This window comes from Sinohyriopsis cumingii, chromosome 12 (genome assembly GCF_028554795.1).
Source record: "Sinohyriopsis cumingii isolate HCF-2022 chromosome 12, ASM2855479v2, whole genome shotgun sequence".
NCBI classification, from domain to species: domain Eukaryota; kingdom Metazoa; phylum Mollusca; class Bivalvia; order Unionida; family Unionidae; genus Sinohyriopsis; species Sinohyriopsis cumingii.
This window is the reverse complement of record NC_142972.1, coordinates 91,122,410-91,145,703: the sequence shown is the minus strand read 5'-3', so window position 1 is coordinate 91,145,703 and position 23,294 is coordinate 91,122,410.

Sequence of the window (23,294 nt, the reverse complement as noted above, 5' to 3'; positions counted from 1 at the left end):
TCATATATATAACATGCAATAAGGAAAACAGAAGATAGAAGGAAAAAAGTAGAAAGCAATAAAGTAACTCAATGCGAAATCAGCCGTGTATATACTATACATGAGAATTCCATGCCAAACCACCCAGAGCTCCATCGCTGACCATCTCCAATTTCCATAATTATTTTTCCAGGTTAACAAAATTGTATTTTATGTCATGGTTCTCAGTGAGGAATATGGTAGCAGATAACAGTATATCCATGTATGATAATATAGTTGTGTTTCGTGTTTTAGTCTTAAAATCTCGGCTAGTTTTGTAAAAGCTTGAAAGACGATATCTGAACAAAACAGTGTAGATATTTGTTCATCTCAGGAGAAGAGGAACGAAATTCCTGACAGTATTTAGGTTATATTTTATTTGAAGGGCAAACATGATAGTTCCATGATGACTACATAGAGGAATGATATGAATGCCTGAATGTTGATGGCCATAAATGATAAAGGGGGAGAAGCGATTGGGAGATAACTTAAAGTACCATTTGATACTATCATGGCGGCAATCTGAGTCGATCAGTCATTCGATCATATGGTGAAATTTGTTTCATCAGTAATTGTACGGCAATTGATATTCGCATAATTGTGTAACTCTTTTTTTGAGAGAAAGCGAATCATTCACATGTCATGTTAGATTACATTTCGTTTGAATTATCAGATTTTACTTACGTGACTCGTGTTATTCTATTTTACATCTCTGCTCAGAGTTCTGTTATTCAATCCATTAATTTTTCAGTTAATGTTAATACTTACTCGGTCTGGGCAATATCTATGTTGTCCATCATATGACGGAGTGAGAAAGATGACACAATACAAACCAGCCCTAGCGCTTTCGAAATCTACCAATTCTTTTTTCAGGGGCACAAAATGACAACAGATAATTACACAAACCACAACATGGAAAAACACAAAATGTGAGCGCTCTACAAAGTTTGCATTCTGTTAGATATACATAAATACAATTAAATAAAAGACACAGGTTGATCATTGAAGAGTGTTTGGTTCAGAAAGCAAATACATGGTAAGAAAATGCGATCGTGGTAACCTGTAAGTCCTTTGTTACCTGTGTATTAACAAATGCCCGTTTCAATTCTTCCTGATTTAACTAGGTAGGTTTGATCGTATGCAGTCGGTGAATCCAGCACTCGTTTAGTATTTAAACGTCTTAACTACACCACAACATTCAATTGACTATGGTGAATTATTTTGCATCAGATCACCATCTTGACGTATCAGTCTCTCACCCTCCACCTTTATCTGCTACAAAGAGAAACCTCCGTATGATAAATAGAACCAAACTAATGCACGACATCCACGCCAACCCAACAACGTGCGTACCTCCTACCTCAGAACAACTCGATAACTGTCTGCGTTCATTGCTTGACAAACAAGGCCCAGCTACGACGTGCAGATTATCAATTCAAAAGTGTTCTCCATGGTATAGCAGTGTTAGGGACCAGCTTCGCACTGCTAAAAGAGACCGACGCAAAGCGGAGAGGCTCTGGCATTCCACCAGACTCACCATTCATAAGCAAATCTATGAAGTCGCTAAGAAGAATGTCACAAGTATAGTCCATGCAGCGAAATCAGCCCACTACACTACTAAGATCATGGAAAGTTCCAGCTGCAAAGAGCTCTTCGAGATTACTAACAAGTTAATATCAAGGAACAAATCAACACCACTTCCAACTACCTTCTCTCCCGTCGACCTTCCGGACATGTTTGCAAATTTCTTCCGTGACAAAGTGCAAACCATTAGAGATAAGCTTGACACCACAATTTCAATTGACTCGTCGTCACCATACAGTTGGTATATAGAATTTGAGCGGAAGCCATTAGCAAAATTTGAACCTGTCTCTATGGATTTCGTACGTACAATCTTGATGAAGAGTGCACCAAAGTCATTTGAACTTGATCCAATTCCAACATCACTGCTGCCTGAGTGCTTAGATCCAGTATTGCCTTCACTAACTAATGTTATTAATACCTCTCTCTCATTCGGGGAATTCCCATCATTTTTCAAAACTGCCATTCTAAAGCCTCTGTTCAAGAAATCAACACTAGACTATAACGATTTAAAGAACTACCGCCCAGTTTCTAATATCCCATTCATATAAAAAATCTTAGAAAAGATTGTTCTATCCCACATTGTATCTCATCTAAATTCAAACAGTCTTTTTAGCAATGTACAACCTTTGCCACATGACTGAAACTACTCTGCTAAAAGTAGTTAATGACATTCTCTATGCGTTGGATAGCGGAAAGATTACAGTCTTCATCCTCCTTGATTTGTCTACAGCATTTGACACAAAAGACCACGATATATTTCTTCACCGTTTCCAGCATGTATTTGGCATTCATGATGCAGCCGTATTGTGGTTCAAGTCCTACATGGTCAACAGGACACAAATTCTATCTGCCAATGGAATACACTCCAGCTCAGTTGATCTATGTTGTGATGTTCCACAGGGCTCTGTTTTTGGACCTGTTCTCTTCATTCTGAACACTCAGTCGCTTTCAAGTGTCATAGATCATCATCCAGTGTCTCACCATTTGTACGCTGATGACACCCAAATATACAAAATATAGCCACCCAACTGAAGTTGATGCTACCATCCAAGGTGTAGAGAGGTGCATTTCTAATGTGAAATCATGGATGACATGTAACAAGCTGCAGATGAATGATGATAAAACTGAGGCCATTCTGATCACAACACAAAGACTTTCGAATTCACATCCTTTACCTCAAACAATAGATATCAGGAACGCCAACATTAAATTCACACAATCAGTACGACACATAGGTGTTACTCTGGACAGTATTCTCACATTGCACAAACATGTCATGAACATATGGAACGCTACATATCTTGAGCTGGAACGCATCAGCTCAGTTCGCAAATATCTTTCAGTTGATGCCACTAAAACACTTGTGTGTTCATTAGTACTTTCAAGATTGGACTATTGTAACCCAATTATGTCTGGTTCATCTCAATATCTACTCGAGAAACTTCGAAAAGTTCAAAACACAGCTGCTTGGATCATACTTAGAGTACCACGATCAGAGCAAACCTCCCCGCTGCTCTGTACCCTACACTGGCTATCCATTCGATCCAGAATCAAACACAAAATTTGTTCTCTGTGCTACGTTTCACTGTCCGACTCTAGTCCAACATACCTATCCTATCTCACGCATGTGTACACACTAACAAGATGATTACGCTCCTCTTCTTAGAATCGTATGCTCATTATTCCCACTATCAAAACAAAGTCATATGGACAATGCTCTTTTGCATACTAGGGCCCAGCAACGTGGAATGGATTGTTCACTGAAGTTAGACACAAAGACACAGTGATCACATTCAATAGGGCTCTCAAAACTCAATTACTTCAACTGCAGGAACAAACATAAAGACCTAATAATGTTTTCTACCTGTAATATTCTCAGCAAAGTTTTGTAAAAATATTTTTAAATGTTTTTCTAATTTCATGGTATTTGCTTTTGTAATAATATTAGTATATGTCTTTAATCTTATAGGTGTTGTCTAATGTTGTAAAGCGCATATAGCTTCTAACGATTAGGCGCTATACAAAGTCCTCATTATTATTGTTATTATTATTATTATTATTATTATTATTATTATTATTATTATTATTATTATTATTATTTCCCATTGCGTTTATTCGTTTTGAGCTATTGGTGATCCCATAGAGGATCCCAGACAGGTTTAAGTCGTTGAAGGTATGGCCGGGAGGAGTGACCAGTTCTGTTAATGGTCTCCTTTCCAATTTTTTGGTTTGCCAGTCCGATCTGTGGAGATTCGTTCTAATGTTCAGTTTGTAAGTTTTGCCACAATGATGCAGTTGCATACTTGTTGATGTATCACTTTATCCAGTTTTTTTGTTAAAACAGAGATTATTATTCAAGGAACAAAAGGCGCTTAAACGGCTGTTTTTAAGGAAGTTTTTCGTTCTTAACAGCGATTTTGTATAAGAATTACGGAAGAGAGAGGGACATATTTTATCTGTATGTATGTCATCTAAATCTGACTGGGAGCCAAAAACTGACATTATAAAACATTGTCAATGTGAGACTCAAATCTTATCTTGTAGGATTTTCTTGGCGTACTGGTTAGTAGCAGACACTTTCTTTTTTACTCTATAGAATAATTTACCCTTATTGTTCCACACAACTTATTGCAAAGGTACATGCGGTAATATTTATCAGTCTGGTAAAAATCACAAACCTCTGAGTCACTCCTTGTTTTTCCGTTGTGCGGTATCATGATCATTACTCAGTTCCTCCTTTAGATGCCTAGTGCTCTATACCATATATTTGGGAAACTGATTTCCTAGATGGTATTCTCCATTGTCCAGTTTGTTTTTTGTCCGCCAGGAACAATAACCTAATCTTGTCCGGTAGAAACTGTTTTTTGGAAGAACAATCAACATATCCAGGTCAAAGTCCTCATCGTCTGTATAGAGAAGGTCATTCGTTTACAAGTCCCGGGCACGATCAGGTTTGAACTTAGCATATGTCTGCTTCACATTGTTCTTCATGTGTGATAATATATCCTGCTGAGTAACAGATGACTTGTACATTCAAGATATTGTGAAGCTTTAATAAGTATCTCTTCATGTTTGTACTAGATAATAATCTTCATCAGGTATTTCTGTCTCAGAATGACTGTCGGTTTCATTGTCATTTCTTTTATAACTTTAAGGGCATAGCTATTGTCCAGACTTTAAGTGTAGCTGCTGGGTTGTTACCTGATCATAGACCTGTTTCATGGACCTGTTGTTTAAGTAATAACGTTAGTACACATAACTGAGCATCACCTTATTTGAGCATTTTCTATATATAACATCAGTCAGCACAAATTCTGAGACAAACATCATTGAAAAATATGCATGTTTATCACAGATAGTCCTGCTAATAATTTATATATACAATAGCAAACATTGCAGAAACCTATTTCACAAATTTTAAAATTTAATAGAAATATTGAGCGTATTTTAACACCTGAAAAAGAAAAAGTATATATTGCGACAATGATGAGAGTTGCACTAAGGTGGCGATGTACTAATCCCCTAGACAATATCACTATTCAAGTTTTTGACTAAGAGTCTGCCAAATCAAACTGCATTAGTTTAGTATGGTGGCATATAGTTAAACTACTTTTGTTGTTTGTTTTGATCCTGGTATGTTGTAGTTCTGATTTATGATATAACATTTGTAATATTTCTAATATATTTTCGAGTTTTTTTGTTTGTTATCTTTTGCCTAAACATATCTGTACTTTTACCGAAATATCGCTAGCGAGGTAAATGTTTCTTCTTATCACTGTTGATGAAACTTTTCAACAATTCGGATTAAACAATTAATCTAGGTGATGACAGGCAGGACATAGGCTGAAGTCTTGAGACTGTGGACGTGCTTGATGTGAGCGGCGCCACGATATTCCACAGTGATGCAACAATCCTCCCTTATTTTCTTATCTTGCGGTTGGAAATAATCTTCGCTAATGTGACAACGACCCGCCGACTTCTCCTGTCACTGCGGCGATGATTTTTTTCCTGATGTCGGTGAAATTCTTATACTCGGACAGGAGCTGCCCGGAATCTTAACCACGACATTTGCGAAACGGTGACGACAAACTATCATCGGAGGCAGAACAGCTTTTGTAACTGGTCTCGCATGGCATGTGCTGATGCTCCACCTTTTTGAAAGATCGACCGGGATCAGCACGAGGCGCTTCCACGTTTTCCAGTATCCAGTGCGACATGAAAAGTCTGAGCAAATATAATGTTTAATTTTTTCCAGCTGGAAACTACTCAACTCCTTCTAGGGCATCTGAACAGCTTGTACTTCTTATTAGCAACCCGAAGCCAAGTGCTCCTCCAGCTTTTCTGGATGTGGGAAACATTGCGAACACTTGTTGCAAAATTGCGTCCTTTTATCTTGCTTAGTGTTCTATGATATACACAGGCGACGAAACTCGTTAATCTAGATGAAATGTGACTGATAGTAACGTACATTGATGCTATGCTGATTAGCTAATTTTGAAATCAGCAGAAAAGGCGAGACTGTTTGACCGCGTCGTGCTTTCATTCCTCGTTCGCTTCTCTGATCGAGGATTTACACATATTCTGCACTCATTTAATCTCTGCATAATGTCCCGTGATCTGCATAAGCATGTTCAGGTGGTCTTCGACGTTCGAAACGACCTGCCTGTACGTTTCATGGAACAAGAAAGGTGACAAATGCATATAATGTTAGAATCAACTCGTCCAAGGTTATAATGGGGAAAAAACTGAGACCGGGTCTTGGAGGTTCTGGCCTGAGGCCATAAATTTAAACATGGAATACTTGGTGTACCTGCCGTGTTTGCGGAAATGGTTGCAGTACCCTGGCAGGAAAGTCCACCGTTGTGTCGGACTTGATGCCGTTTAATTTCTGATCCAGAAGTGCGTCGGTGTATCTGGAATTTCTATATCGCAACCACCACGTGACTTAAGCAGTCACCCATTCGTTTAGATTTGTGTTCCATGTGATGGGCATGGGCTAATGAAGCCCTGAAAGAAGATGAAAATTCCGACGATACCGAGATGACAACATGACGTCGGTTTCCGTTATTTCCTGTGAGTGATGGAATATGCCCTGTATTGTTGCTGACGGGGCGATTGTCCACTTACATTTTCGTGGTTTCCTATTTGTTTGTCACAGGCAACAGGCAGATAATCCGTCACAACGTGTTTAGCTCCCGCCACTGCGGTGAGAGTTCCAGTTAGGGTTCCGCCGATGCTCGACAACTTAGTGCCTCCGACAGAGTTTAGCTGCGAATACGAGATCTCCTGGGTTTTATCCGTGACAGAACACGTGTTAGGAAGTCCAGTCAGTGGTCTCAACAATGTGCTTCTAGAGTTGGTGACTGTCATCAGTGCCTGACAAGTGCTATTATTGACTCAACTCTTCAATGTTGGTTTTTGGTACCGTTCGGCTCCGAAGAACTTCCAAAAGGTAGCAAAATAATTCACCATAGTCACTACATGATTGAGCCCTGAGTATACTCCCACACGTTTCATATTTTACGTGCCCGTGCTAGAGCTCCGTGGTACCGTCGTTAAATTAGAATTGACTTCTGTGCCCACGCCAAAAGTGACCGTGATGTGCACGTTCCCTGATACCGATCCTTCTGTTTTCTAGTATTTTGTTGCGAGTACCACCTCAAGATCCGCTGAATAGACGGCCTGAGTATATACCAAAGCCTGTGTTGTAGGAGCTGGTAGAACGTATAATAGTTTACCTCCTATGTAAAGGTTGCCGGTCAAATCTCCTCTTGTGAGCGATAAGTTAGTCTGTACCAGTCGAGTCACGAGCGACGACCATTTTACGTTGGCATCCGGCGGAGGATAACTCACGTCCTCGAGATTCATGATTTTGTGTCCACTCATGTTGATATCACCCTGCGTGGACGTACCGGCACGATTATCCAGTTCCACCTGGGAGGTATCAGAGCCGCCTGACCGGATGAGCGTGGAAAATGAAGTGTAGCACATGATTAATATAACAAATGACCATAATTAATATTGATACCAAGACGAGGACGAAAAAACACCACCATCATCTTTGCTGCCGGATTGCCATTATATGTGTGGCAAAACTTACTTGCTGATGAATCTGCGGATGAACAACATCCTCATTTACGATCGCGTGGTTATTTAGGCTGAAACAGTGTCAAGGAAAATACAAAACTCTTTCCGAGTTTAACAAGTTCTTGGAAAAACACGTTCCTGTATTGCATGCAACACTGGCGACGACTATAAATATACTATCGTCGAGCTGGAAAAGATCGAACCAGTGGAGAAACCTGATTCGGATCTGCACAAAAGTATCGTCTTTGAAGACCTTAAAATCGACCACTATGTCATGAACTGATTTTGCAAGTATTTATTGTTGTTGCAAAACAAGTACTGCAACAGTATATACCTGACGGAATAGTACTACTACGACCTAAATGCATCAGGTGCAACACGGGATATTTTGTGCTGTTTTCCAGATTGGACAACCGTGACATCGACGCTATAGGGCGAGACCACTACAACGGTGTTACAGCAAATGAGTTTAAATAATGCTACGCAGCCGATATGTTCGGCTCCAAGCGCGCTTTTAAATAGATATATTTCACATTTTTTAAAACAAAAAATAAAACAAAATTAAAAATTAAAGACATTTGATTTAATTCCAACGAGATGAGGACATTGTTCTTATCAGCTAATCGATTTTAATTTTTTTGCTACCAATTGATGAGAAATTTGACTTTTACTCAATATGGGATTGATTCATAATCAGGTGCTTAGAAGTAAATACCTAATGCAACATGTGCAATGTGGGCAAAATGAAAAAATAGCAGCATTACTCCATAGAAATCTTTTTGGAAGCATATGTGGCATTATGGAAATTAGCAATAAGTGGCACATTGGGGCATTACTCATCAACATCGTCACAAACTGACCAGCATGATAACTACTGACCAGTATCCATACATCAGCCGATCAGCACCAATAGCATCTGACAGCAACCATCTATATTGATGAACGGCGTGTCTGACTGAACAACAACGATATCTACTGACCGGCTCCCATAAGTACAAACCATTGCCTCATTCGACTGGTCAGCATTCACCCATACTGACCAACACATATGTCTTGTCGTGGGGTGTAAGAAGAATAAACAAAAATCACGCATACGCACAGATATACTAATAATATATCATCACGCAATTCATAAGGATAGAGCGGGATGTAAGTTTTAGTTTGATATCCCGAAGAAGTGATTCTCCTAGATCAGGCGCCGCAAGCGTGAAACCTATGATCCAATATTGCCTCGCTCCAGGGGTTAAACTGTTTATCCTCACTTTCCAAGTCGTCATTTACTGTTGATGAGGGGCTCCGGCTCTTCGTGTCATTGCCGCTGCTGCTGTTACTGTTCTTGTCACTGCTTATCGTAGGTCTTCATTACTCAGTCCATCCTCTTTCCTCCTCATTCACCTCCTTTGCTGCTTCTGTTACATTGATACCACCAGCTTTTTGTCCATTTTCAAATGAGTGACTCTCTATGCATATATATCCTGCCTGAATATAGCTCCAGTTATTTCACCTGCTCCAGGAGGTGTTGTACGTACTACATGTAAGCTAGTCCTTTGCTCATATCCTGCCTAATATTTCTTAGTGGACGCATGAACGATGAATTGCAAAACTGTCGAATAAGGTCCTTCAGCGCCCCTAACGGACGTGAAATAAGAAGTAATTTGTTACAATCTGAAGGAAAATACTGAATCAAGTCAAGATGCTCATCAAACAAATGTTTTTAAAATTACAAACTAGACATCATTATTTGTTTTTAAAAATTCGTAAAGACACTAAATTTTGGATACAAGGAACCTGATAGATTTAATAATTCATAAACCAAATTTCTATGTTTTTTTGCACTAAATATAGAGAAATAACGTTCAAAATAAATCTAGCATCATTCCGGATCACTGCCATCGCACATCTGTCTGTGTGTGTTAGAGTCTCGGGCTGGGCTAACGTGGCTACGTGAGAATGTTAGTAGCTTCTCGTGGGTCTGTGGTTCTTCCCGGGATTTTCTATGGTTCTTTCTCTGCCATTTATACTGGCCGCTATGTATTGCCTATCCTGCGTTGAACACTGATGTTAAACCCCACAACAACAACAAATGAAGTATATATTCTAATGGGAATCCAGTACTGTTAATGTGAAGAAAATGAACCCAATATTGTACACACATAATTCAATCTGCATTATTGAACTGAACATATACCGCATTTATTCTATTCCATGAAATAATTTACGATATCATATTCATATGTTAAATACTTTACTAAATGTTTCAAGACACTACCAAACACATCATCATATAATCTAGAATGATAGTATTGTAATTCAAGCCATATACTCGTGCTCTTTGTGCAAATGATTCGCGATAAGGGGGAAATACGAATCCGAATCATAATAGTATGTTGTAACTGGGAAAGGAAAATATAATGTAGATGACCAGGAAATTTGTAAATTATTTTGTATTATTGTAAACTGAATAAATAGTATTCTCACAGTAAAAAGTTTGTGTAATGATGTTAAGAAGACATTTCCAGACAATATTTCAAACGTTCAAACATTTGTATTCATTAATTTGCGAGATCTTTAATGTATTATTTTGTATACGTTGAACCTGCACATTTTTTTTTGCGTTCCTCTATTTTGCAGAACAACTTGTTGACTCCTTCCCCACATTATTATTAATGTATAATTACATAAACTGCGAATAATTTTTATAACTTGAACTAATAGACATTATCCGTCTAGGAATTCTTAGCTCTACTAAATTCTGTACGATAGTGACTTTCCTAAGCTAGAAACAGCGTTTTTGATGAACTATATTCAGGAGGTTTTTTAATGGCTTAAATTAATTGAAAAAGTAACACCTTGCAACATACATATTGATGCTGTCACACAGGCTTGGGCAAACTGTTTTTATTGTCAGTACAGACGAACAAGTGTTTAGTAAACCAAATAAAATGTTTGCTGTTCTAAACACACATCTTTAAGCACATCACGATAGTAACAATGATGATGACGACGACGTTAATGATGATGAAACAGCAAAAGTAGATTATTGTTTTGAACGTGGACATATTTTTTGTAGTTTTTAACAAAAGGTCATTCCTTAGCGTAAGTGGAAACCCTGCATTTTTTTTAAAGACCTCAAAATAACTCAGATACAAAATTTAAAAGGTAAATCTGAAACTTGGTTTAGACAACTTGGCTAAGCTGTGTACAAAATTTACAAAACTGATAAGCTTTCATTTCATATATATTCATATAGCCTATGCTACAAAACCAGTGTTTGAAAAAAAAAGATTAATTTAAGTGATAATGATAAATACATCTTTTTGCAGGGATGGAATATAATGACGCGAGCACGTATCATATGACTGTTCAGTTACTAAACACGTTTGGAAACCAAGGTTATGATTGAAAGCTTAGAAAATATCTTTCTTAAGGAAATATAAACCTTGATGATTTTAATAACTTTTTAATTTCGCTTGTAAAATATGTTTTACATAAATCAATCCTTATAAATTATATTTTCATCATACGAGAGGTTGGAAATATACATTTCCAAAGTGAACAAGATAATTGATAAATGAAAGAAAGTGTTCACCTATTGTCAAGTTTGGTACGTGTTTTGTTATTAAGATGTGACTAATTTTCGTGCCTTTCAATTTTGTAGCGAAGATGAAAGAAATTATATTTAAAAAAAAAACAATATGAAAATTTGATAACACCTTAGGATTTTTATGCCAATTTGTATTTTTGTACAATATTTGTGAATGTATTTGTATGTGTGCCTGCATCTGTGTATGTGGTAATTAATTAAGAGAAGATTGTGAAGATAAAGAAACATATCGTTTAAAGGTAATTATAACACAACAGTTCAGTTGCTACTGTAGTGAAACATGTAGCGATACATACATAATCACGACTACTTCAGGAAAAAGCCAAAACAAGAAAAACAAAGCATAGTAATACTAAATGAATGTCAAACGGTTGGAAATGAGTCTTCGCCATCATTGTGTGAACATAGGGTTTTTGAACACTTACTCCTGGTTTTAACAATATGGCTGAGCCGATGACCGACGAAAAGCTATGTATCGACAGAGCAGCCGAGAGGGCGAACAGCCTGTAATTGGTTCCCTCTACGTTTCGCAAAATAAGCGTTCCTGGAAATCGCAACAAAAAACAAGACAAAAAATCGCGATTGTCTCAGTACCTGGCATGAGACGAAGGTCTAATTGACTTACCCAGCCTAAGTTTTTCTGATCGCGAAAAATCGCAAGGAAAATACACGATCGCGTCGGTGTCAAGTTGAGACAGCGTCCTTTCTGCTGCTATTATCCAACAATTTTATCCAGACCAATTCGACAACGTGTTCTAGGATCATGTAAATTTATTGTTTGGAAACAATGCGGGGATAACTGAGCCTGACTAAATAAATTTCTATATTTAGTTATATCTATGTCAGCGTCGCATCAGGTCCGATGAATATCTTGCAACGTGTGAGTATCAACTCCGTTAAACACAACAAGAATATTACAGTCATCCCTGATTACTTTTGGTATTTGTGTATACCGCTTAGTAACATAAATCACGTCTGTGTTTTTACGCCTACCTCTGGAAAATATTCTAGTAGGGTTTGTCTGTCTATCCAACACTACATCATCGTACACCACTAAATTATTAATAAATCCATCAAGATCGTCTACCGATGGCGCTTCAACGATATCAGTAATACACTCAACAACATCATCATCCCGCTCATCCAACAACTTTGCATTTTCATTAAAATCCTCAATTACGTCATAGCACCACTGGTCATAAATAGACGAAGCTACCAAATAAAACTTATCCCATTTTAACCATGTCATTATCAAATTATGTAGCAGTTGTGTTTTACCAGATCCAGATGGACCCATTATGATCATTAGGATAGAACATGGTTAACACGGAAGTAAAATACTACGGTCTACCTCCAATTACTTCCCGTAGATTTTATCAAGGACTGTCTACACGGACATATGTAATTAATTATTAGGATAAATAGTATTATTTTTCATGACGATATATATGTTTTTCTGAATCAGTCTGGTTTTCTGGTTCATCCGTATTTCTTCTGCGATTATATTTAAGAAAAAATACAGCAAATAAACCACACCCATCGCGTGAGTTTCCAAGTAACAGTCAGCTTATATACTATAGGGTCCGTATTGTTTATGGGGTTTTCGAAACTCAACAGAAAAAACACCTTTCCGCAATGTCACCACGTGGCGGTGCTATTTTGCACCTCCCGGGATAGATTTGGAGGGAGGGTGTGCAAAATCTGTTGAGCGTAGAAAATAACCCTGTATATGTATGTGCCGTCCTACTGTAAATAGTGTAAATACATATATTTGTTTCGTCCTTGCCATAAATCGTGTAAATACACGTACCGTGCTGTCCTTACTATAAATAGTGTAAATAATGTAAATAGTATGTTTTGTGGGGGGTGCGTGGCCTGGGCCTGACGTCCCGCTTGCCAAAGGAAAGTGAAGTGTCTCTCATAGCCTCTCCTTTCCAGGTGTAGTGATCGCCGCAGGAACACTGTCTCGCTCTGCGGGGCAGGAGGTTACTTGCATATGGCCTCTCCTACACTATTGTGTCCATAGCAGCACTTTCACGAGGTGCCCCCTGTTTTAACAGAGCCTGCTGTGTGGCGCGACCGAGTACCCGGCGGTATAACTGGGTGGGCAGACTGGGCTCATTAACCTTGGCAGGCAACCATTCTAAGAGAAGGGAAACTCTGACCCCAAACCCGGGCAGATGAAGCTCGTTAGCCTTGTCAGGCAGTTCATCTAGGAGAAGGAAACTCTGATTCAAAACCAACCAAGTCCCATCCATTGGATTATGGCTCCACTGCCTTGTGGATATCTTCGGGAGAAGGAAAGGCTACGGGAGTAAACCCAGACAGAAAATCAGGAGTGGAGCCCCTAAGGCGGCTGGGGGTCGACTACGGCCTCCTTCCGGCAGCTCCTGCATCCAGACTGGTGCCAAATGTCATGCTCAGCATTCCTTTGGACCCCACCAGCAAGGACGAGAGGGGGATCCCGACGTCTGGGCAGCCCAGGATCTCCATACTTCACGCCCAGGCTTGCGCCCTGGAGAGGACACTCCAGTCTCGCTACTGAGTGAGGAAACAACACGGAAGCTGACAGTTTACGGGTTATAAGTCCCACCCGATTGGCGTAGGGAAGGGGCGTCACGGGTCAGCTTTGACGGTGGGAGGGATCATCGTGTCCCACTGGTCAACTATCGCCCGCCTCAAGCCGGGCAGCCCCCGGTCAATAAGGCGTTGACCCGCCATCGTCTGCCTGCTCCAGTGGGTGTCTGGAGCTCAGTGTGTTGTTCAGCATGACAAGCAGACGGTAATTCCACACCAGACAAAAGATGTTTTGTGCCGTCCCTTGATTAAGGTTTACTGTATTCTTGTAAACTCGCTAAGATGCGATGGCACCTTAGGGGTTTACTGATCTAAATACTATGTGTTTTGCCGTCCCTTAATTAAGGTTTATTATATTCTTGTAAACTCGCTAAGATGCGGTGGCACCTTAGGAGTTTGCAGATGTAAATTATATGAGTTGTCACGTCTTCCGAAAACACGCCCTCTTGAGCCGCTAGATGCTGTTAGAGGCCCACAACGGGGGTTGTGTTTCTTAATGCCCCTGAGCCTGGTATGATGTTATATGAACACCTAGAAGCTCATATGGGGTTGTGTTGTCAGTGTACACCCTTCTGGACTTGCTAGGATGCGATGGAACCCTTGGTGTTCACATGAAGGGTAAAATATCTTTTCTTAAATATATAATATTGGGTATAATAATATACTAAATAATGAAGTATGAAAATATCAACGATGTAACTTCTGCTATTAAAAAATTAGAGCGCGACGGCATAAATATATCTGATGAACTAAATCCTGAAAAAATTATTTCTGATTTTGAGACACTGTAAGAAAACAAGAATATGGAGCATATACTCTACTGTCTGAGTAAATTTTTGTAACGAAAATTCAGACGGATATGTGTCAATCGCTGGCTACAATAGAAGAAGAAAGAGTAAAATAGTTTGTCTCTCTCTCTCTCTCTCGTGCAATCGAAATAATTAGATCAGAATTATCTCATGAATAAGAGGCTAAGAAGACAATTAATACTCGTGTTAGGCAACTAAGATACAAATGTTTCAAGTAATGAAAATGATAGTTAGACTCGTAGATCGTGGAAAGTGAAAGTGAAAGTAGTATGTTTGTCCACCTCGTTGATCCAAGGACAAGGACGGATAATTATTTTATTTTGGTGCTATTATCAGTAAAAATGTAATTGTATTTTTGTGTGTGAAATCCGACGATTTGCACGATTTCGACTACCTATTACCCCTTCAGAATTGACAAATCACTCGATTTACATGATTTTGACTACCTTTACCCCTTTAGAATTAACAAATCAGTCTATTTACATGAGTTTGACTACTCTTTACCCCTTCAGAATTAACAAAATCAGTCAGAAAATAAATGTCCTATAATATTTTTGTACACTTACAGATTTCAGTAAAATATTATAATTTTTGTTTTTCACTGAAGTTTGTTAGATTTACACGATTATGACTACCATTTACCCTATCAGAATTAACTAAGGAGTCAATTTACATGATTTTGACAACCCTTTACTCTATCAGAATTACAAAATTATTATGAATCTGAGCGACAGTTGCAGAAAGACCTGCTCTGTGATGTGTGCTGTTCCCTTGATAATCGTAGATTTTTACGATGAGATTTTAAGATCTTACATGCAAATTCGATACTCAGTGATTCATTTATTAGGCCAATCAAGTTCCCGGATTGGTCAGGTAATCTGATATTTATTCTTGATAACAGTGGATTAAGACATCGCACATAGACGGGATTGGCCGGCTCTTGCACACTAAGAGACCCAGGTGGGATTTGTACTTTAAAATTATACAAGATGTTGTGCTTGTGTGGATATTTCTGTGTTATTCTGATAGCTTCCATCAATTGCATCACAGACGAGGTTGATAGCGATCACCGAGGATATATTTACGATTTCCGGAGATACATGACGGCCTGTCCCTGATGGGTCATTGTTGTGTAGGAGAATATTATCCTGGGGTGATGTTATCTTTCTCCATGCAGCGAGTATTTTATGGAAGTTTTCATTGATTTGATCGTTGAGAGTTTTCTTTATTTCATCGGTTGCAAGTGCTGGTAATACAAATGTTGGTAATTGTTGTTCGGTTATTTTAAAATAATCAAGAATCACATTATATGATGGCTCTCTGGTTCCATAAAGTTTATAATATTCTTCATTAATTACCGTGTCACGAATTTCTCGATTAAAATGCTCGATATCGTCCACAATTTTATTTAAATGCTGAATTGTTTCGATAATTTGTTGTTTTAGGTCATCAGAATAATACTGCGTAATACTTGCAAATAAATTCTTTAATTTACCAAATACGCGTATAAGTTCAGGAGAAATTGTATTTGTTTTTGAAAGAAAATTAAAATATTCTTCTCGATAACCAGACGAGTCGCCAGTGTCGCGAACTCAAATAATTTATAAACAAATCTTAATCTTCAGTCAAAAAATAATCATCAGAAAGCTTCTTTCTGTACTCTGGTACCATTATATATTTGTTTCACATCCGTGCTAAATTTATCCCGAACGAGGTCAGGTGAACGTGGTGGTACTTCAGGTGGAATTTCAGGCCATCATGACACTGATCTGATTGATGATGGATATATATCAACGGCGTAATCGGGATAGGTTATCTCGATTGCAGATGATAGCGTTGGTTTATGAACTGTTATTTTTATTTCTGATTCCCTTCCGATGATATTTTATATTTCTGCGTTCAAATTCCTCATTGATCTGTTCCATTTGATAAATACTAGTTGGTATTCCAACAACAGTCCAGTCGGGGGTTCCATCTGGTTTATTTTTATTTGCAAACACCAGTGAATTATTTGATTGTAATATACCGATTGATGTTGATCTGATATTTGACCAACTGTGGTATATTCGCAACTGTGCAAGAGCGATTTCTTTTACTGAAATTGCAGTTGGAAAATTATTACCAAATCCAGGGTTTGTTTAGCTTATCGTTATCATCGTTGTTCTTGCCCGAGTTGTATTTGCGCCTTTCTGCTGAAGTAGTTCTGTCATTATTCTTTTTATTTTCTTTCAAATGTCGGTTTTTTGCGTCGCCGCGTTTACCAAGGACTTCATTGTATATCTTCACGATGTTGGTAAATTCGAAATCTGATAGTGTTGTGCCGTCGAGGCTTGATGATATCAGCGACAATAATTTAGAATATGCTTCTGTTGCCGTGTTTAATTTTGCAACGTACTCGTTGCGTTTTGTGCTTGTGCACGTGGCTATCTTTTTTCACGATAATATTAAAAATACCTGCAACAGACGTTGATAATGAAAAGCATATTGTTACTACTACTGCAGTTGTTACCGGTGTTATTGCTGATAATACTACCCCGGTGGACGCAGCTAACGCATATACTGAATAAACCACAACATCCAGCGCGATTACAAGCCTCTTGTATTTTTTTTTTACTTTCAGCGTGTACTGGTCAATGATGGTTTTTAACTCTGATTGCCATTCGCGTATTTGATCGTATCTATATTGTTGAACATTTGACTTGTCAGTGCCATATTATTGTACGCAGTAACCAATTGAGGTGTTTCAGCAACAAATTCCAGACACCACCAGTAAGATGTTGCGGTTAATTTGTTATCAGCTGCTTCCTGAAAAAACATTTCTTCGCTCCCGCTTTTTAACCCAACAGTCACAACACCGGAAAATTTGTCGTTGTTATGTCGCCAGGGATATATAGTAAATATACTAAATTTTGCAGCACTCAACACAGTCAGTCTGTATATGCCAGTGACTTCCGCAGTATGTTTGATAGTGTTATTTTGCTGTGACCATGTTACTAACCCAGATGATTCCGTATATACGTTATTGATGATCTGATTGTAGGAATTTTAATCAGAAAGTTTCATGTTAGCGGTGAGCGGAGTACCAAAGAATTCCTCTGCGATTTCATTAATTTTTCTAACGTTTCTACGGAGATTTGTAAACTCTTTTACGTGAACATCATACTCGGCCCGTAACGAGGATAATGTACCATCTACGGCGCTGTAGTTAACGTCCACATATTTTTTCGTCGCCACGTCTTCATCAGATTTTGGACCTGTTACGGCTACTATTTTATTTCCTTTCATGCTTTGTTCACCTGCATTGTGCCGCTGGTATTCTTTGAACGATTAGCAGCACTTTTTGCAATTTCATCTCTAACAGTTGTAAACGATATACTTGAGTATCTGATTCTACCGCCGTCAGTAAACACAGGGATGTTATCCGTGACCGCACCGATTACTCGTCGAACTATATCATTCCATTTGATGTTGCTGGCTTTTAGCCTGCCATTTCGGTCCTGAAAAACAACAACCTCATCCCGTTCAACTCCAGTCAGGTTCATTAGATCATTAAGATCATCTTTGGTCACGTACTTTGATCAATCTATGTCAGATTTGTTTTTACTAATATCACTGCTAGATCTTCCGTAAATATCTACCGTTGTTCATTTCGTGTTTTTTTAATAAATCAGAGATTTCCATCGCTGACTTGTATAATCGTGCACTGTCTTGTGAGGTGGAAATGACGATTTTGATATAGCGTCAAGTAGAGCAATTTCTTCACTACCGCATATTGCCGGATCTGTTAGTTTTTGTGTTGGAAGCGTTGAGTACCAAACAATTGCGTGAAGCGGTGACACATATTTGATAAATTCCTGTGGTGGAGCTAACCCGTATGAGTCAAAATAAACAATTCCACGAGGGTCAATCACGTATGATACCCACTGAGTTCCTGGACCAACGCTGTCATCGAGATTAATAATACCGGTTTCAGTGTAATTTGGATGTTGTGGTAATTGATCGCGCATAAAAAAACTCTGAAATTTTTTATTTGGAATTGTTTAGCCGCATAGACTAAATCAAAATTTGACATTGGTGTAAACCCCATTGTGAGTTCAACGTAGATAAGTTCCCGGAAGTCGTAGACCTATTCCTAGATAAGTTTCTGGAAGTCTCAGACCTGCTCCTTTTTTATATCCTTTCCCAGTTGCTTTCTTTAATGCCATTTCAGCAGCGGTTCCATCAGCACCTACCCAGCAGCTTTTGAAACAGCTGGAGCAGCAGCGGTGGTATTGCCGCGAGAAATGGGAATATCCCGCCTGTCTTAGCAGTATATGTGATGGCACCATCGGAAAGTTCAAGTCGTACTCCAGTTTTGGATTGTTTGGCTTTATTAAGATGTTTAAGCTGTCGTTCTGTCAGCGATAGTTTATTTTCACCGCCTGTGATTTGATTGTGCTTTAGCGTTATTGTGGTCCCCGATATTGTTGTTGATGCGGATTGTAGCTTCTTGATCTGATCAGGAGTCAGACTGACACTAACATGATGATATGACATTTTTATAAAATACTCGTGTGTCTAAAAGATTAAAGATTTTCCACTGGTGCCTTAACGACTCTCATTTGACCACTTCCACCCTCAATGAACATTGATTTGTCACTAAGTATAACCGCGATTGCTCTGTAGACGGCACCCCCTTTATTTGTTATGGTGTTGAAGTGTATATCAACGACACACTGTTTGGATAAATCAAGATGCTCCGGTGAAACGTAATAAATTTGATACTTAGTTCTAAAATCATGCTCTGAGATCTGTAATCCAGTATCTACGTTTTGATCACGTCCCATATACATCATTAACCGATGTTATGCACGTGCTATATGATTTTTTTAGCAAAATCCAGTTTTATGCTTACTGTTGGTTCTTGTTGTCCGTTTATCCGCAAACAATACTCAGTAACACCAAGTCGGTCAAATATCATATGACTACTTCTTGTGAGTTCAATCGATCATAATTCTGAAAAGCAACAAATATATGTCGCGGTGCAGAAACATTTTTCTGTGATGCTATATGCCATGTAAAATCCCCGTTGACGGTAGATTGTATACTATCCGTGGTTGCTGTCAACCAGGACAACAGAGACTTACCACCTGTGCTCATAAAAGATAATAGTCGCTGTTCTTCAGCAAGCGATGGAGTCATTACCGGTATCCGCAACGAAGGTTTTGACAGTACTACTTTACCAGCATCACCAGCAGGTCTCCAGAGCGCGTCGTTGTCGGTATCCCTTTTCACAAGAGCAACTGTGTGTCTAGCTCCAAAGATACCTTTTCTAACATTTCTGCGAAATCCAAAGATATGCGACAGTGCAATTGCGATGAAAACTTTCTTTATTCCCCCTCCAACATTGTTCGGCGTGTTTCAAATCCTAGGTTAAAATCTGGATTAGAGCTTATGACCACAGTCTCTGCATCTGCAATTTAGGCAACATTAGTATGTTTTCTTGGCCGTCTTTCAGTATACTGTTTGGCAACGGGGGAATTAAAATTATCCTTCGAAAACATCATTGTAGGACCTACTGATCTTATATAATCGTCAGAGTATATTGCAAGTTCTATTATTGCTGTAGCAACGTCATCATTTTGCTGAATCGTCTCGATGATGTCTCCATCAATCGAATGACTAGCGCTCTCAAACAATGCCATAATGCCGTTGTTGACAAAGCCAATTTCAAACCCTGATGCATATGCATTACCATCTGTTTTTATAATTTGACCTTCTACCTCAATAATAGCCTCGGCGGGCATAAAGTATATGCTTGTATCATGGACATATAACTCAATTCCTCCTCGTTCGTTGGGTACTGGTGCGTTATACGAATAAAAGTGATAATTACGTACACTTTCGTCCTTAAGGACAGGTGCGTCCATGTCAAATGCTGCTTCTGGCATGCGCTTAAACATGTTTTATTATAATTATTTTCGTCTAACACGTGAACACCTTCTTCGGGAAATTCCGCTTCCTGGTATTAAACTTGAAATATTATGTCCTGCTTCACCGAGTTCTTGATCGGATAGCGCTGCCAGTTGCTGATTTGCAGCTTGATTTATTATTTTACTGACATGTGCAGGCATAACTTCATTGCTTGGTAATTTCACTGGCTGTGATTTTCGTCGTATTAATCGTGCTAGTCTTTCTTTGATTGCCGAGAATGCCTTACCAGCAAAAACAATGACGATTGCACCAGGGGCTTTATCACGAATAACATCAATAGCTTTCATAGATAATTGTTTTGCAACATGAGCTACGTTTTGAGCTAATCTTCTGAACACTCCCTGAACAACATCACCAAGTCCATCTCCGTAATACATTATATAAATAGGTAATCGCGAGTTTACTACTCTGCCCATTACAGGTTTATGTTGTCCATTGTGTATGATCATCTTATTTTACTTACCATTAGACGCCAATATACACGATACCACCTTGAAATATTCATTGACAAATATCAGCTGCTTAATTAATTATTTCCGGATAATTATTACCAGCACGCGCTTACCCCACGAGAACTTCTAATCGTGATATATCGGAAAGAATATTGTTAGGACAACCAAAACCCCTTCCCAAACCACTACCAGTAGCACCAGGCTCATCGTAAAATTATTGTTCTGTAGGTTCTCCATGTAGTTTACGAAATTATTCATCTGTTTCCGTTTGTTGCAATGGAGGAGGAAGTTATGAGGAAGTTTGTTGTTGTCGTTTTTGTTCCTTTTTCTTTTGTATTTATTCCTTTTTCTTTTCCTTTTGTTTTTGTTCTGTTTGTTTCTGTTGCATTCCATCATGCAATATTACTCCACCTACAAAGTGACCTAAATATTGTCTTGTCTGGATATCCGACTAATACCCCTGTTTATTTTATACACCCAATCAATCCATGTATCACGACTTATATTTTTAACATATTCAGGTTTTAAAAAATTATGTCTTAATGGATAACTTGCAGCAGCAAACGAACCAAACTCCTCTATATCCTTTTTACTTCTTAACTGGAATTGTTTTATTTCTTGTGCGCCACCATCAGTACATTTTCCCGAAAAATTAGTTTCCTTTTTAAGTTCTTTTTTACCAACATCTTTATCCGAGGCAGGGTCGTCAACGTCAACATCTTGTGGTTGGGGTTGGGGTTGAGCGGCAGGTATCTTTGCAATTTGCTCATCTGTTTGTTTGGAAAGTGAAAGAAGACTTTCAGTAGCTGTTGCAACTCGTTCAGTAACTTTAGTAACAGGTTTAAATAACTGTTTTGTACCTTTTGCTTATTCAACTGGTGCGTGCTGTCTCGCTTGTAGGTTTTCTCTAACAGAATCTCTCACAAGGAGAAATTTCTTAATTGCTTCTAGTCGCTCTCGAGCTAACCGGGCAGTATAAGATTGCGGATGAATCATAAATATAACAATTTTTAATTAATAGCAGCAGAGAGAGCACTGTCTCAACTTGACACCGACGCGATCGCGTATTTTCCTTGCGTTTTTTCGCGAACAGAAAAACTTAGGCTGGGTAAGTCAATTAGAGTTTCCTCTCATACCAGGTACTGAGACAATCGCGATTTATTTTTGATTTTGTTTCTTTGCGATTTCTAGGAAGGCTTATTTTGCGAAACGGAGAGTGAACCAATTAGAGGCTGTTGGCCTTCTCTGCCGCTGACAGTTTTGCCGCGATAAGATATCAATATCATGACACTTTGCATATCACGATAAATACTTGACTATCATAACACTGGCTATCAATCATTTGAACATAGGTGGGCAAAATACGATCCTAAGGACAGATTCAGCCCGTAAACTGGTTTATTCGACAACTTATATCATAGCGCGTGGCTTTAAAAATCAACATCTGTCCCATACCTGCATTGGAATAAATATTGCAATTTATTTCATTCACTAAGCAAATAATAACGCGACAAAGTTTAAGAGATGAAATATGCGTTATAAAATAATATCCAAATGTAATAACTTCATTTATCTGCAATCATAATAAATTTGTAAATGTTTTAAATCAGTTTATTTAGTTCTAACGTTGTATTGAGCTTGCCAACTTTTTATTCTGATTCTACTTAAAGGATGCAAATTCAGGAAACAATATCTACTCGATCGGGATGCTAATAATTGTATTTTCCTAGCAAAGGTCAGTAAACCTGCATGATATTGCTCTTGAATTTACTTTAAAATGATAGTCCTAATTATAAAAGGACACTACTACAGTTTTAAATGCGTATACAGGTGTACAAATCATAATGATTAATGTATATCGAGTTCAATCCACTGTTCGCATGTAGCTTTTAATATTGAATATAGTGTTTCAGTTACTTAGTCCACCGTTCGTAGCTAGACTTCTGTGGCATTTACAATACAGATTTGCATTGTTTTTATATGTTTAGGTCAACACGATTGTTCGGGCATGTTTTATGCTTATGAACTCTTTATGTCATCAAACATATATAACATCGTAACTGCTTATGAACTCTTAATGCCGTCAAACATATAACATTGTAACACACACACACACACACACACACACACACACACACACACACACACACACACACACACACACACACACATATATATATATATATATAT